Source organism: Gorilla gorilla, chromosome 1 (assembly GCF_029281585.2).
Source record: "Gorilla gorilla gorilla isolate KB3781 chromosome 1, NHGRI_mGorGor1-v2.1_pri, whole genome shotgun sequence".
NCBI lineage: Eukaryota > Metazoa > Chordata > Mammalia > Primates > Hominidae > Gorilla > Gorilla gorilla.
The window spans coordinates 77,514,343-77,527,769 of NC_073224.2; positions in this window are offsets into that span (position 1 = coordinate 77,514,343).

A 13,427-nucleotide genomic window follows, 5' to 3' on the forward strand; every position below is an offset into this window, starting at 1 on the left:
GAGACAGGGTTTCGCTGTGTTGCCCAGGCTGGTCCTGAACTCCTGGGCTCAAGTGATCCTCCCGCCTCAGCCTCCCAAACTGCTGGGATTACAGGCATGAGCCACGTGCCCGACCATTGGTTTATTTTTTTTTTTAAATCAACCTATTTTATAGAGAATGACTTGAAGGGAGCAGCAATGGAACAAAAAGGAGCCAAAGAACAATACAAAGTTATTGGGCAAGTTCAGGGGGTAGATGGTGGTACCTGGACTAGGCTGGTTGGTGTGGAAATAGAAATTGAAAGATTTCAGGATATTTTCCCAAGGTGCAGGTGTGAAGAAAGGTAGTAAACGAGATGACTCCCAGGTTGTTTCCTTAAGCAATTGAGAGGATGGTGATACCATTTAGTGCAAGAGCAAAGATGATATATGATTGGAGGGACTCCAAAGCCTGTGCTCAGACTCCAGGCCTCTCCCACCACTGCACTGAAAATCTCACATTACTCAATCCTTGGAAATCAAGGTTTGGTTAAATGCAAGTGTTGACTTCATCATATTGAAAAAAAAAACAGGTGTACAGAACTTGTATAGTTGCTAGTGCTAAGAAGATGAATAAGACTGTCTATTGGAGACACTAATAGGTATAAGCCATTTCAAAACAATGAGATAAGTGTTACAATAAAAGGATGTTAAAGGCCAGGCGTGGTGGCTCACACCTGTAATCTCAGCACTTTGGGAGGCCAAGGTGGGTGGATCACCTGAGGTCAGGAGTTCGAGACCAGCTTGGCCAACATGGTGAAAACCTGTCTCTACTAAAAATACAAAAAATTAGCCGGGTGTGGTGGCAGGCGCCTATAATCCTAGCTACTTGGAAGGCTGAGGCAGGAGAATCTCTTGAACCTGGGAGGCGGAGGTTGCAGTGAGCCGAGATCGTGCCACTGCACTCCAACCTGGGCAACAGAGCAAGACTCCCTCTCAAAAAGAAAAAAAAAAAAAGATGTTAAAAAAAATTCTTTACAGTGGCTCACGCCTGTAATCCCAGCACTTTGGGAGGCCAAGGTGGGCAGATCACTTGAGGCCATGAGTTCGAGACCAGCCTGGCCAACATGGCGAAACCCCATCTTTACTAAAAATACAAAAAATTAGCTGGGTGTGGTGGCAGGCACCTATAATCCCAGCTACTTGGGAGGCTGAGGCAGGAGAATCGCTTGAACCCGGGAAGTAGAGGTTGCAGTGAGCCGAGATTGCGCCACTGCACTCCAGCCTGGGTGACAGAGCGAAACTCTGTCTCAAAAAAAAAAAAAAGAATAAAAGGCCGGGCGCAGTGGCTCACCCCTGTAATCCCAGCACTTTGGGAGGCTGAGGGGGGGCAGATCACCAGGTCAGGAGTTTGAGACCAGCCTGACCAACTTGCTGAAATCCCATCTCTACTAAAAATACAAAAAAAAAATTAGCCGGGCGCCACACGCACACCTGTAATCCCAGCTACTCAGGCAGCTGATGCAGGAGAATCGCTTGAACCCGGGACGTGGAGGTTGCAGTGAGCAGAGATCGCGCCACCGCACTCCAGCCTGGGTGACAGAGGGAGACTCCGTCTCAAAAAAAAAAAAAAAAAAAAAATGTGTTTACCCAACAGGGTCATTGTGTGGATTAAATTGGTTAATGCCTTCAAAGCTTCACATATAGACACTGGTATATAGAAGTGCTCAGCCAATATTAATGGTTATTGTTATTTTATTTTTATTCTTGTTTTTGGAGACAGGTTTCTTGCTCTGTCACACAGGCTGGAGTGCAATGGCATGATCGTAGCTCACTGCAGCCTCAAACTTCTGGACTCAAACTGTTCTCCTGCCGCAGCCTCCCGAGTAGCTGTGATTAAAGGTGTGAGCCACCAGGCCTGGCTAACCGCTATTATTATTGTTTATGTTATTATCTTCTGAATACAGTGGGAGCAGGTTAATGATGATCACAGCTGGCAGTTGGAGGAGAGGGAAGGGAGAATGGAAGAAGGCTAACTGAGCCCAGTTTTCTGAACCAGTAGGAGGAGTTTTGTCATCAGGGTAGGGAGGAGGAACATTCCAAACAAAGGAAAAAAAAAAAATCAAGGTCAAAGGCCACAAGGCAATAAGGAGCCAGAACCATCCAGGAGACATGAAGGAAGTCATGAGTATTGTTAAAGGGGCCAGAGGTAAAGCCGGTGTCAGGACTTAAAAAGTTTGTAGACCATGTTGAGACATTCTGAGCCATACTCTTTTTGTTTTTGATGGGAGTGGGGTGTAGACAGGGCCTCACTCTGTCACCCAGGCGAGGGTGCAAATCTTGACTCACTGCAACCTCTGCCTCCCAGGCTCAAGCAATCCTCCCACTTCAGCCTCTCAAGTGGCTGGGACCACAAGCACCCACCACCATGCCTGGCTAATTTTATTTATTTATTTATTTATTTATTTATTTATTTTTGAGATGGAGTTTCGCTCTTGTTGTCCAGGCTGGAGTGCGATGGCACGATCTTGGCTCACTGCAACCTCCACCTCCTGGGTTCAAGTAATCCTCCTGCCTCAGCCTCCCAAGTAGGCTGGAATTACAGGCATGTGTCACCACACCCCGCTAATTTTGTATTTTTAGTAGAGACAGGGTTTCTCCCTGTTGGTCAGGCTAGTCTCAAACTCCTGATCTAAGGTGATCCACCCGCCTCGGCCTCCCAAGATGCTGGGATTACAGGCGTGAGCCACAGCACCTGGCCAAATTTTTTTTTTTTTTTTTTTTTTTTGTAGAGACAGGGTCTCACTACATTGCCTAGACTGATTCTTACGTTTATAGACAGTGAGGAGCCAGTGAAGGATGTTAAGTAGAGGGGAGTTATGATTTAGGAGACTGTACTGGAGGCGATGCAACTGGAGGTGGAGAGATCAATTAGAAGGGTGATGAGGTAATACAGGTGAGAGATGATAGAGGCCTAAACTAAGGCAGTAGCAAATTAGAAAGAAAGGGACATATTTGAAAGATAGTTAAAGTGACAATTGACAGAATTAGATAGTGTTTGGATGGTGGCAGCGAGGTATTAAGGATGTATCCAGGATTTACGACTTAGCAGTCCAGGTGGTTAGAGTTAATGCTGACCGAGATAAGAAAATACATCCTGGAGAAGGAGCCAGAATAAGCTTTACCTGAGTTAATATTTAAACTGCGTTAGTCCACCTTCTACTAAGACCTGAAGGAACTGAACAAGAAGCAATGAACTTTCGTTCTGTTTTGACAATAAAGTAGCTTTCACGTGTTTTCTGTTTATATCAACAATGCATACTATTGGCAGAAAATAAAATCAAATACAGAAAAATACAAAGATAAAAACCATCTAATATTCTATCCAGAGATGCAGCTAAATGTTGCCGGGGAGAAGAAAAGAAACAATGGCTAGGGCCTAGAACTGAGCCCTGCTGCCAGAAGGCACTGGGTTCTACAGGGGAGACAAAAAGGGAAACTGAACAAAAATCAAACCAGGTTTTTAAAACACAAACAAAACATCTCAGTTCTTCAAAGAACCACAACTCCCTTAGTGATACCAAACAGGCAATAAATCTTTACCCCATCCCAAGTATGTATAATTTCGCCACTGGCATTCGCTCAAGCATAGAGAAAGCAGATTAATCTGGAGTTAAGGTTTTGTGATTGAGTAAGACAATGAGGCAAGGGTGTAAACCAGGACATAGACCTTCATTGAAATGTTTCTGAAAACTCTTGAAGGGCTGAAATCCTGTCTTGTTTATATCCCAAAGCACCTAACGCAATACCTATGGGTTACCCAATAAAGGGATTGAATGAATTAAGAAAGCAACTGAAAGCATGAGGTCCTAGAGTGTGGGTCAACCTCAAAGACAACAGGGGTCAGACACATTCCTCCTCTCAGTGATCCATTCATCCATCTTTCTTTCTCTCTTTCTTTCTTTCTTTCTAGACAGAGTTTTGCTCTTTTTGCTCAGGCTGGAGTGCAATGGCGTGATCTTGGCTCACTGCAACCTCTGCCTCCCAGGTTCAAGTGATTCTCCTGCCTCAACCTCCTGAGTAGCTGGGATTACAGGCATGTGCCACCATGCCTGGCTAATTTTTTAGACTTTTAGTGGAGACAGGGTTTCATCATGTTGGCCAGGCTGGTCTCGAACTTCTGACCTCAGGTGATCAGCCTGCCTTGGCCTCAAAAAGCGCTGGGATTACAGGTGTGAGCTATGGCTCCCAGCCGATCCAGTCATCATCTTTCAAGCTATATTATCACTTGTTTTTCTGCAAGCAGAAGTCTTTATATACAAGGGAGAGAGTAATCTATGCTGGTTAAGAGAATCCATCTTGCCTACATGGATTTTCTCTAGCTCTAAATAGCAAAGTACGTTCTAGGCACCACCAGAAATGTAACGATAGTTCAAAGATGTACACATATAAGGAAACAGCATCAAGAGTTTCTCAAGCACCACTGGCGAATGGATACTACCATCTGACTGTCCCATGTAGGAATGGAATAACTGCCACACAGCTGTGCTTGCCAATGGCTCAGTTCATCTTTTCTGACATTACTACCAGAATTTATTCCTTTCTCCAAAGGAAGGGGCTAATTTTCTTTATTAGCCTAATATGTATTGTTTTTATTTCCATGAGGAAGACAGATTTATTCCTTATTAGATAAATAACACAAGCTTGGCCAGACACGGTGGCTCACGCCTGTAATCTCAGTGCTTTGGGAGGCTAGGTTGGGTGGTTCACTTGAGGCCAGGAGTTTGATACCAGCCTGGCCAACATGGCAAAATCCCATCTCTACTAAAAATACAAAAATTAGCCGGGCGTGGTGGTGCACGCCTGTAATCCCAGCTACTTGGGAGGCTGAGGCATGAGAATCACTTGAACCCGGGAGGCAGAGGTTTCAATGAGTCAACATTATGCCACTGCACTTAAGCCTGGGCAACAGAGCAAGACTCTGTCTCAAAAAACAAACAAACAAATAAACGAAACCACAAGCTTGCTGAAAAATTCAAAAAACATATACGATTATTAAGGAAGAAAATAAAAATCACTCAAAATTGAAATAATCACCTTTAACACTTTAACATGTTGGTGTCCATTCTTTCATACAATTCTTTATGAATATAAACACATTCAAATGTTGAATTTTTTCACTGAAGATTTTGCATTTGTGAATTTTTCTTAATACACTGTTTTTAGACGGATTCACACGCTGTCGCCCAGGCTGGAATGCAGTGGCATGATCTTGGCTTACTGCAACACCTCTGCCTCCCGGGTTCAAGCAATTCTCCTGCCTCAGCCTCCTGAATAGCTGGGATTACAGGCGTCTGCCACCTCACCCAGCCAATTTTTGTATTTTTAGTAGAGACAGGGTTTCACTATGTTGGCCAGGCTGGTCTCAAACTCCTGACCTCAGGTAATCTGCCCGCCTTGGACTCCCAAAGTGCTGGGGTTACAGGCATGAGCCACCACCCATGCCAGGCCTACATACTTTATTTTTTAAAGCAGGTTTGTTTTTATTTTGTTTTTTGAGACAGAGTGTTGCTCTGTCGCCCAGGCTGGAGTGCAGTGGCGCGATCTTGGCTCACTGCAAGCTCCGCCTCCTGGGTTCACACCGTTCTCCTGCCTCAGCCTCCTGAGTAGCTGGGACTACAGGCGCCTGCCACCACGCCCGGCTAATTTTTTTTGTATTTTTGGTAGAGACGGGGTCTCACTGTGTTAGCCAGGATGGTCTCGATCTCCTGACCTCTCAATCTCAAGTGAACCTCCCAACCTAGCCTCCCAAAGTGCTGGGATTACAGGCATGAGCCACCACGCCCGGCCCAGGTTTGCGTGTGTGTGTGTGTGTGTGTGTGTGTGTGTGTGTGTGTGTGTGTGTGAAGGAGTCTGGCTCTGTTGCCCAGACTGGAGTGCAGTGGCACGATCTTGGGTCACTGCAACCACTCCCTCCCGGGTACAAGTGATTCTCCTGCCTCAGTTTCCCAAGTAGCTGGGATTACAGGTGTGTGCCACCACACACGGCTAATTTTTTGTATTTTTAGCAGAGACAGGGTTTCACCATGTTGGCCAAGCTGGTCTCGAATTCCTGAACTCAAGTGATCTCCCCGCCTCAGCCTCCCAAAGTGTTGGAATTACAGGATTGAATCACCCCTAATGGCTTAGAGCAGTTTTAGGTTCATGGGAAAGTTAAGCAGAATGTATACATACCACCTACCCCCATAAGTGTACATATAGCCTCCCCCATTGTCAAAATCCCCCACCTGACTGGTACATTTGTTCCAACTGGTGAACCTGTGTGGACACAGCATTATCACCCAATGTTCATAGTTTATATTACAGTTCACTCTTGGTATTGATATTATTTTTTAAGGGCTTTATTGGTGACCTATAGCTCGTCTAGAAGTAATTAATTTATTACCCGGTAACAAAATAGAACTTGATTTTGTTTAGCCCAAGTGTATTCCTCTTTCTGAGTTCACAAAATATGCCTGAGTCAATTTTCTGTGTTTAGTAAACTTTTGTTATAATTTTATGTACTTTAATTACATTCCTTTTAAACCTTCACTCTTTGAATATTGAAAATTCCCAGTCTTTCTGGACTATCATACTATAGCTTCTCTTTTAGCCTCCACGACTAATACCTTGCTTGAACATCTTCATATCTTTAGGCAATTATGTTTTCCTTAAGGTTTAGATGATTTGATGCACCAGGGTATAGTATAATGGTAGGATCAAATTTTTTTCTGTCTGTTTCGTTGTGCCTTTCCAATATTGCTTAACCTTGGGATCCTTTGAGGGCACAGGAAAATATTGAGCTTGTTGACAGTGACTCTAAGACATGTTTCTAGGATTATAAATTATATCTCAGAGCCCAACTACACTGTAAGTACAATTTTCCCCTCAGTCTAACTCACACTTCTCTATGTTGAAGCTCAGTTTTACTCACTGAGCCAGGCTCTTGAGCTTTTTCCCTTTTTATCTTAAAGAAGTTGCTCTCTTAAAAAAAAAAAAAAAAGAAAAACAGTAATTATCAACATCATGGGGCCAGGCTTACTGGCTCATGCCTGTAATTTCAGCACTTCGGAAAGCCAAGGCGGGTGGATCACTTGAGGTTGGGAGTTCAAAACCAGCCTGGCCAACATGGCAAAATCTGTCTTTACTAAAAATACAAAAATTAGCTGGGTGTAGTGGTACATGTCTGTAATCCCAGCTACTTGGGAAGCTGAGGCAGAAGAATTGCTTGAACCTGGGAGGCAGAAGTTACAGTGAGCTGAGATCGCACCACTGTATTCCAGCCTGGGCAACACAGCGAGACCCTGTCTCAAAAACGACCAAAAAAATAAATAAATAAAATAACCCTAGTGAGACAAGGTCTCACTATGTTGCCCAGGCTGGACTCAAACTCCTGGACTCAAGCCATCCTCCTGCCTCAGCCTCCAGAGTAGCTGAGATTACAGGTGTACACTACTGCAACCAGCTCTTTTTTTTTCCCCATCAGATTGGTATTTCTCTACAAAGTGATGTGTAAACCCAATGTTTCTCCTGTGTATTTCTATGTTCACATTATATGTTAAAATGTTGGATGAAAGCAGGCCCAGGGAAACTTACCTTTGTTTTCTATTTCTGACATTTTTTCTTACCTAGGGAAAAGTGATTTTAATAGGCTTTTCCTATAGAAGTCTTGCAAGGACTTTTCGAAAACAAATTTTTATCTGTGATCCTCCCTTTCCCAGACTTTTTCATTTTAGGATATCCTTTCCATCTTACCTGCCACTGTCCTAGTTAAGGTCATTTTTGCTTCTCACCTGTAATTTCAGTCACAATTGCACCCTTACAAGTATCCATACCTTTATTATTTCCTCAGCAACCAGACCAGTCTTCCCAGAATGATGCTAGAATTGTGTTATTACCCTACTCAAAAAGCTTCTATAGCTCCCTATATCAGAGACTGCTAGCTGCTTACTCAATATCCATTTGCCCTTTTTCTTTAGTAACAGAATTCTGATTTTATTCTGGACAGTAGCGAGTGTGCCTGGTTAGAAGGCCAGAGTGGGCTGGGCATGGTGGCTCATGCCTGTAATCCCAGCACTTTGGGAGGCTGAAGCGGACGGTTCACCTGAGATCAGGAGTTCAAGACCAGCCTGGCCAACATGGTGAAACCCCGTCTGTACTAAAAATACAAAAAATGAGCTGGGCGTGGTGACGGACACATGTAATCCCAGCTACTTGGGAGGCTGAGGCAGGAAAATTACTTGAACTCAGGAGGCAGATGTTGTAGTGAACTGAGATTGTGCCACTGCACTCCAGCCTGGGCAACACAGCAAGACTCCATCTCAAAAAAAAAGAAAAAAAAAGGGCCCGGCACGGTAGCTCACATCTGTAATCCCAGCACTTTGGGAGGCCAAGGCAGGTGGATCATGAGGTCAAGAGATTGAGACCATCCTGGCCAACATGGTGAAACCCCATCTCTACTAAAAATACTAAAAAAATTAGCCAGGCATGGTGGCATGCCCCTGTAACCACAGCTACTGAGGAGGCTGAGGCAGGCGAGTCGCTTGAACCTGGGAGGCAGAGGTAGTGAGCCGAGATCACGCCACCACACTCCAGCCTGGCGACAGAGTGAGACTCCGTCTCAAAAAAAAAAAAAAAAAAAAGAAAGCCATAATGTGTAGCTTTCCCTATAGCATGAGGTATCCACTGAAATGTAAATAGAATTTATTGGATGGGTTTTCAGGAAAACTCCCGTAAAGGGGTGATAACTTATCTGAGAATTGCATATTTTTGTGTCTCTACCCCTTTTTCTTTGTCTAGGAAATAAATATAATATTTGGATCCCCAGCCACCATTTCAGACCACAAGGAAACTATGAGGATGCAATTCATGACTAAGAAGAGTTGAACAGAAAGAGAGAATGAGTGAGTGACTGTGGAGTCTTGATGGGAGTCCTGAGTTGTCTATCTACAGACTGCTTTATGTGACACAGAAATAAATTCTAATTTTATTTACCCATTTATATGGATCTCCTTTTTTTTTCATGTTTTGAGACAGAGTCTTACTCTGTCGCCCAGACTGGAGTGCAATGATACAGTCTCGGCTCACTGCACCCTCCACCTCCCAGGTTCCAGCGATTCTCCTGCCTCAGCTTCCCGAGTAGCTGGGAGTACAGGTTTGCACCATCACGTCTGGCTAATTTTTGTATTTTTAGTAGAGACGGGGTTTCACCGTGTTGGCCAGTCTGGTCTCAAACTCCTGACCTCAGGTAATCCACCCCCCTTGGCCTCCCAAAGTGCTGGGATTACAGGCATGAGCCACCATGCATGCCAGACCTATACACTTTATGTTTTAGAGCAATGTTTTTTTTGTTTTTGTTTGTTTCTTTTTTTTTTTTTTTTTTTTTTGAGATGGAGTCTGGCTCTGTTGCCCAGGCTGGAGTGCAGTGTTGCGATCTCGGGTCATTGCAACCTCCGCCTCCTGGGTTCAAGCGATTCTCAGGCCTCAGCCTCCTGAGTGGCTGGAATTACAGGTGTGCGTCAGGACACCTGGCTAATTTTTGTATTTTTAGTAGAGACGGGGTTTCTCCATGCTGACTAGGCTGATCTCGAACTCCTGACCTCAGGAGATCTGCCCTCCTAAGCCTCCTAAAGTGCTGGGATTACAGGCGTGAGCCACCGCGCCCGGCCTTATATGACTCTCCTTTTAATGCAACTAGACCTGGCTCTAATGAACACACTAGCTACTACCTACTGAATCAGGCACAAATTTTCTAGAGTAGCATTCAAGACCTTACATAGTATGGCTCTAAAGTCCAAAGATTAAAATACTAAGCAAATATTTTTTGGCTTGTATCTTCCACTATACTCATACTCATATACAGTCATAATGAGAATACCATGATTCCTTGGCTCTGTGTCTTTGATAATTCTCTTTTTTATCTTGAATGCCCATGATTTAAGTCTTGGATAATTCTCTTACCTGATTTGCAGTTTACCTTTACTCTTACATCTCTGCCTGCTGAAATCCAATTCACTTTTAAAGATGTAGTTCAAATGCCAACTCCTTCTCAAAACTCTTATATTTCCACAAGATCCTTCATTAGCTACCACAACAAAAAGCTCAGTCAAAACAAACCCAAAAGAATGGCTTCAAAATCTACTCCTGCCTGAATTTAATTAAATCTGCTTATGGAACAATTTATGTCCCTGAGAATTGTTGAAAACAATAGAGCAATTAGTGGAAAACAGCAGACAATTACTGTAGCCTAGTAGCTGGATGTGATAACCAATGAAGCATCTAGCTTAAAAGAAAAATCAAGAAAGAGTTAAGCTGAGAGCTTTGCTGAAATCACTGCATCCCAGGACAGTCCTCCAAGGAGTGACACAAAAAGCTTCACACTGCAGCGGAAATAGACTTCACTAAAACAGCTATGTCCCTAAAATAAATAAATAAATTAATTAATTAATAATGACAATAACAGTAATAAAAACAAGCTCTGGAGAAGGGTAAAGGGAGTCAGTATCCAGAGTTGCTATGGACTAAATGTCCAGTTTTCAACAACGACAACAAAATTATGATACATGAAAAGAAACAGAAAAGTGTGACTCTTATATAAGGAAAACAAACACAAAAACAGGCGACAGAAATACCTGTGTGAGGGCCCAGATGTCAGATTTAACAAACAATTCAAAGAACAAAAGGAAACTGTGCTTTAAAAAGTAAAGAGGCTGGGCACAGTGGCTCACACCTTAATCCCAGCACTTTGGGAGGTCAAAGCAGGCAGATCGCTGAGGTCAGGAGTTTGAGACCAGCCTGGCCAACGTGGCAAAACCCCGTCTCTACTAAAAATACAAAAAATAGCCAGGTATGGTGGTGGGTGCCTGTAATTCCAGCTATTCAGGAGACTGAGGCAGGAGAATCGCTTGAACCCAGGAGGCGGAGGTTGCAGTGAGTCAAGATCGCGCCATTGTACTCCAGCCTGGGTGACAGAGCAAAACTCCATTTCAAAAAAAAAAAGTAGCCAGCATGGTGGCTCACGCCTGTAATCCCAGCACCTTGGGAGGCTGAGGCAGGTAGACCATGAGGTCAGGAGTTCAAGAGCATCCTAACTAATACAGTGAAACCCTGTCTCTACTAAAAATACAAAAAATTAGCTGGGCGTGGTGGCAGGCGCCTATAGTCCTAACTACTCAGGAGGCTGAGGCAGAAGAATCACTTGAACCCGGGAGGTGAAGGTTGCAGTGAGCCGAGATTGCACCACTGCACTCCAGCCTGGGCGACAAGTGAGACTCCGTCTCAAAAAAGAAAAAAAAAAGTAAATGAAGCTATGAGGTCAATGTCTCATCAATAGAGAATATCAATAAAACCATATAAAATATTTTTAAGGAGCCAAATGTAAAGACAAGAATTGAAGGTACAATTGAAATGAAAATTTTTCTGGAGGACCTCAACAGTAGATTTTAACTGACAGAACAAGTCAAACTTGAAGATGTGTCAATAGAGATAATGCAATTCAAAGAACACAGAGGAAGAAAAGAATGAAGGGAAGGAAACGGCCTCAGAGAAATGTGAGACACCATTAAGTGCATCAACATATATATAACGACCAGAAGGAGAGGATAGAGAAAGGAACAGGAAAAAAATACTTATTCCAAGAAGTAGTGGCTGAAAACTTCCCAGATTTAATGAGAAACATTCATCTAAACATCCAGGAAGCTCAACAAATTCCAGATCGGACAAACTCAGTCAGGTGCGGTGACTCACACCTATAATGTCAGCACTTTGGGAGGCTGAGGGGGGCATGTCGCATGAGACCAGGAGTTTGAGACAAGCCTGGCCAACATGGTGAAACCCCACCTCTACTAATATTACAAAAATAAGCCATGCACGGTGGTGCACGCCTGTAATCCCAGGTGCTCATGTGGCTGAGGCATAAGAATCACTTGAACCTGGGAGGCGGAGGTTGCAGTGAGCCGAGATCATGCCACTGCACTCCAGCCTGGTCGACAAAGCAAGACTCAGCCTCAAAAAAACAAAACCAAGTAGTACAAACTCAAAGAAATCTACACTTAGACACATCGTAATAAAAATGTTGAAAGCCTAAGGAGAAAATCTTGAAAGTAGTAACTTATTGGGAAACCCAAAAAGATTAACAACTAACTTCTCATCAGAATCAATGGCGGCCAGAAAGCAATGGGATGATGTGTTTCAAGAGCTGAAGGAAAGGGAAAAATAAGACCTGACAACCAAAAATCTGAGAGCCAGAAAAGCTATCTTTCAAATATAAGGGCAAAATAAAGACATTCACTGATAAACAAAATGAGATTTTTTTTTTTTTTTTTTTTTTGGCTAGCAGACCCACCTTACAAGAACTAATAAAGGAAGTTCTTCAGGCTGAAAGCAAGTGGCTCCAGTAATTTGAATTTATGTGAAAAAAACAAAGAGCACTGGTAAAGGTAATTATGTAATTACAAAAAAATAGTATATTTCTTCTTCTTTCCTCTGTTACTTGATTTAAAAAGCAATTATATAAACCAGTATATATGTTCCAAATTGTTAGATAAATGTAACATATTTAGCAATAACCACACAAATGAGGTACATAGGAGCAAAGCTATAGCAAGATGGTAACTCTGGAATCCACAGGAACTAATGAGGAGAACAAGAAATGGTAAATAGGAAGGTTAATGTAACAACTCTATAAATATATACTTGCTCTCTTTTCTTTTCACAGCTTCTTTTTTCTCTCTTGTGTGTGTGTTTTTTTTTTTTTTTTTTTTTTTTTTGAGATGGAGTCTTGCTCTGTCGCCCAGGCTGGAGTGCAGTGGCACGATCTTGGCTCACTGCAACCTCCGCCTCCCGGGTTCATGCCATTCTCCTGCCTCAGCCTCCTGAGTAGCTGGGACTACAGGCGCCTGCGACCATGCCCGGCTAATATTTTTTGTATTTTTAGTAGACACGGGGTTTCACTGTGTTAGCCAGGATGGTCTCGATCTCCTGACCTCGTGATCCACCCGCCTCGGCCTCCCAAAGTGCTGAGATTACAGGTGTGAGCCACCATGCCCAGCCACATCTTCTTTAATAGAGATACAATTATATAAAGTAGTAAGTATAACAAAGTATTTATAGGTATAAATATATAGCCATATATAGATATCATTGGTATAACAATATTAATACAAAAGGAGAAAGAGGGAATAGTGCTGTATAAGAATAGTATTTCTTTTTATTTTTTTTGAGATGGAGTCTCGCTCTGTCACCCAGGCTGGAGAGCAGTGTCATGATCTCGGCTCACTGCAACCTCCGCCTCCCGGGTTCATGCCATTCTCCTGCCTCAGCCTCCCGAGTAGCTGGGACTACAGGCGCCTGCCACCACGCCTGGCTAATTTTTTGTATTTTTTAGTAGATATGGGCTTTCTCTGTGTTAGCCAGGATGGTCTGAATCTCCT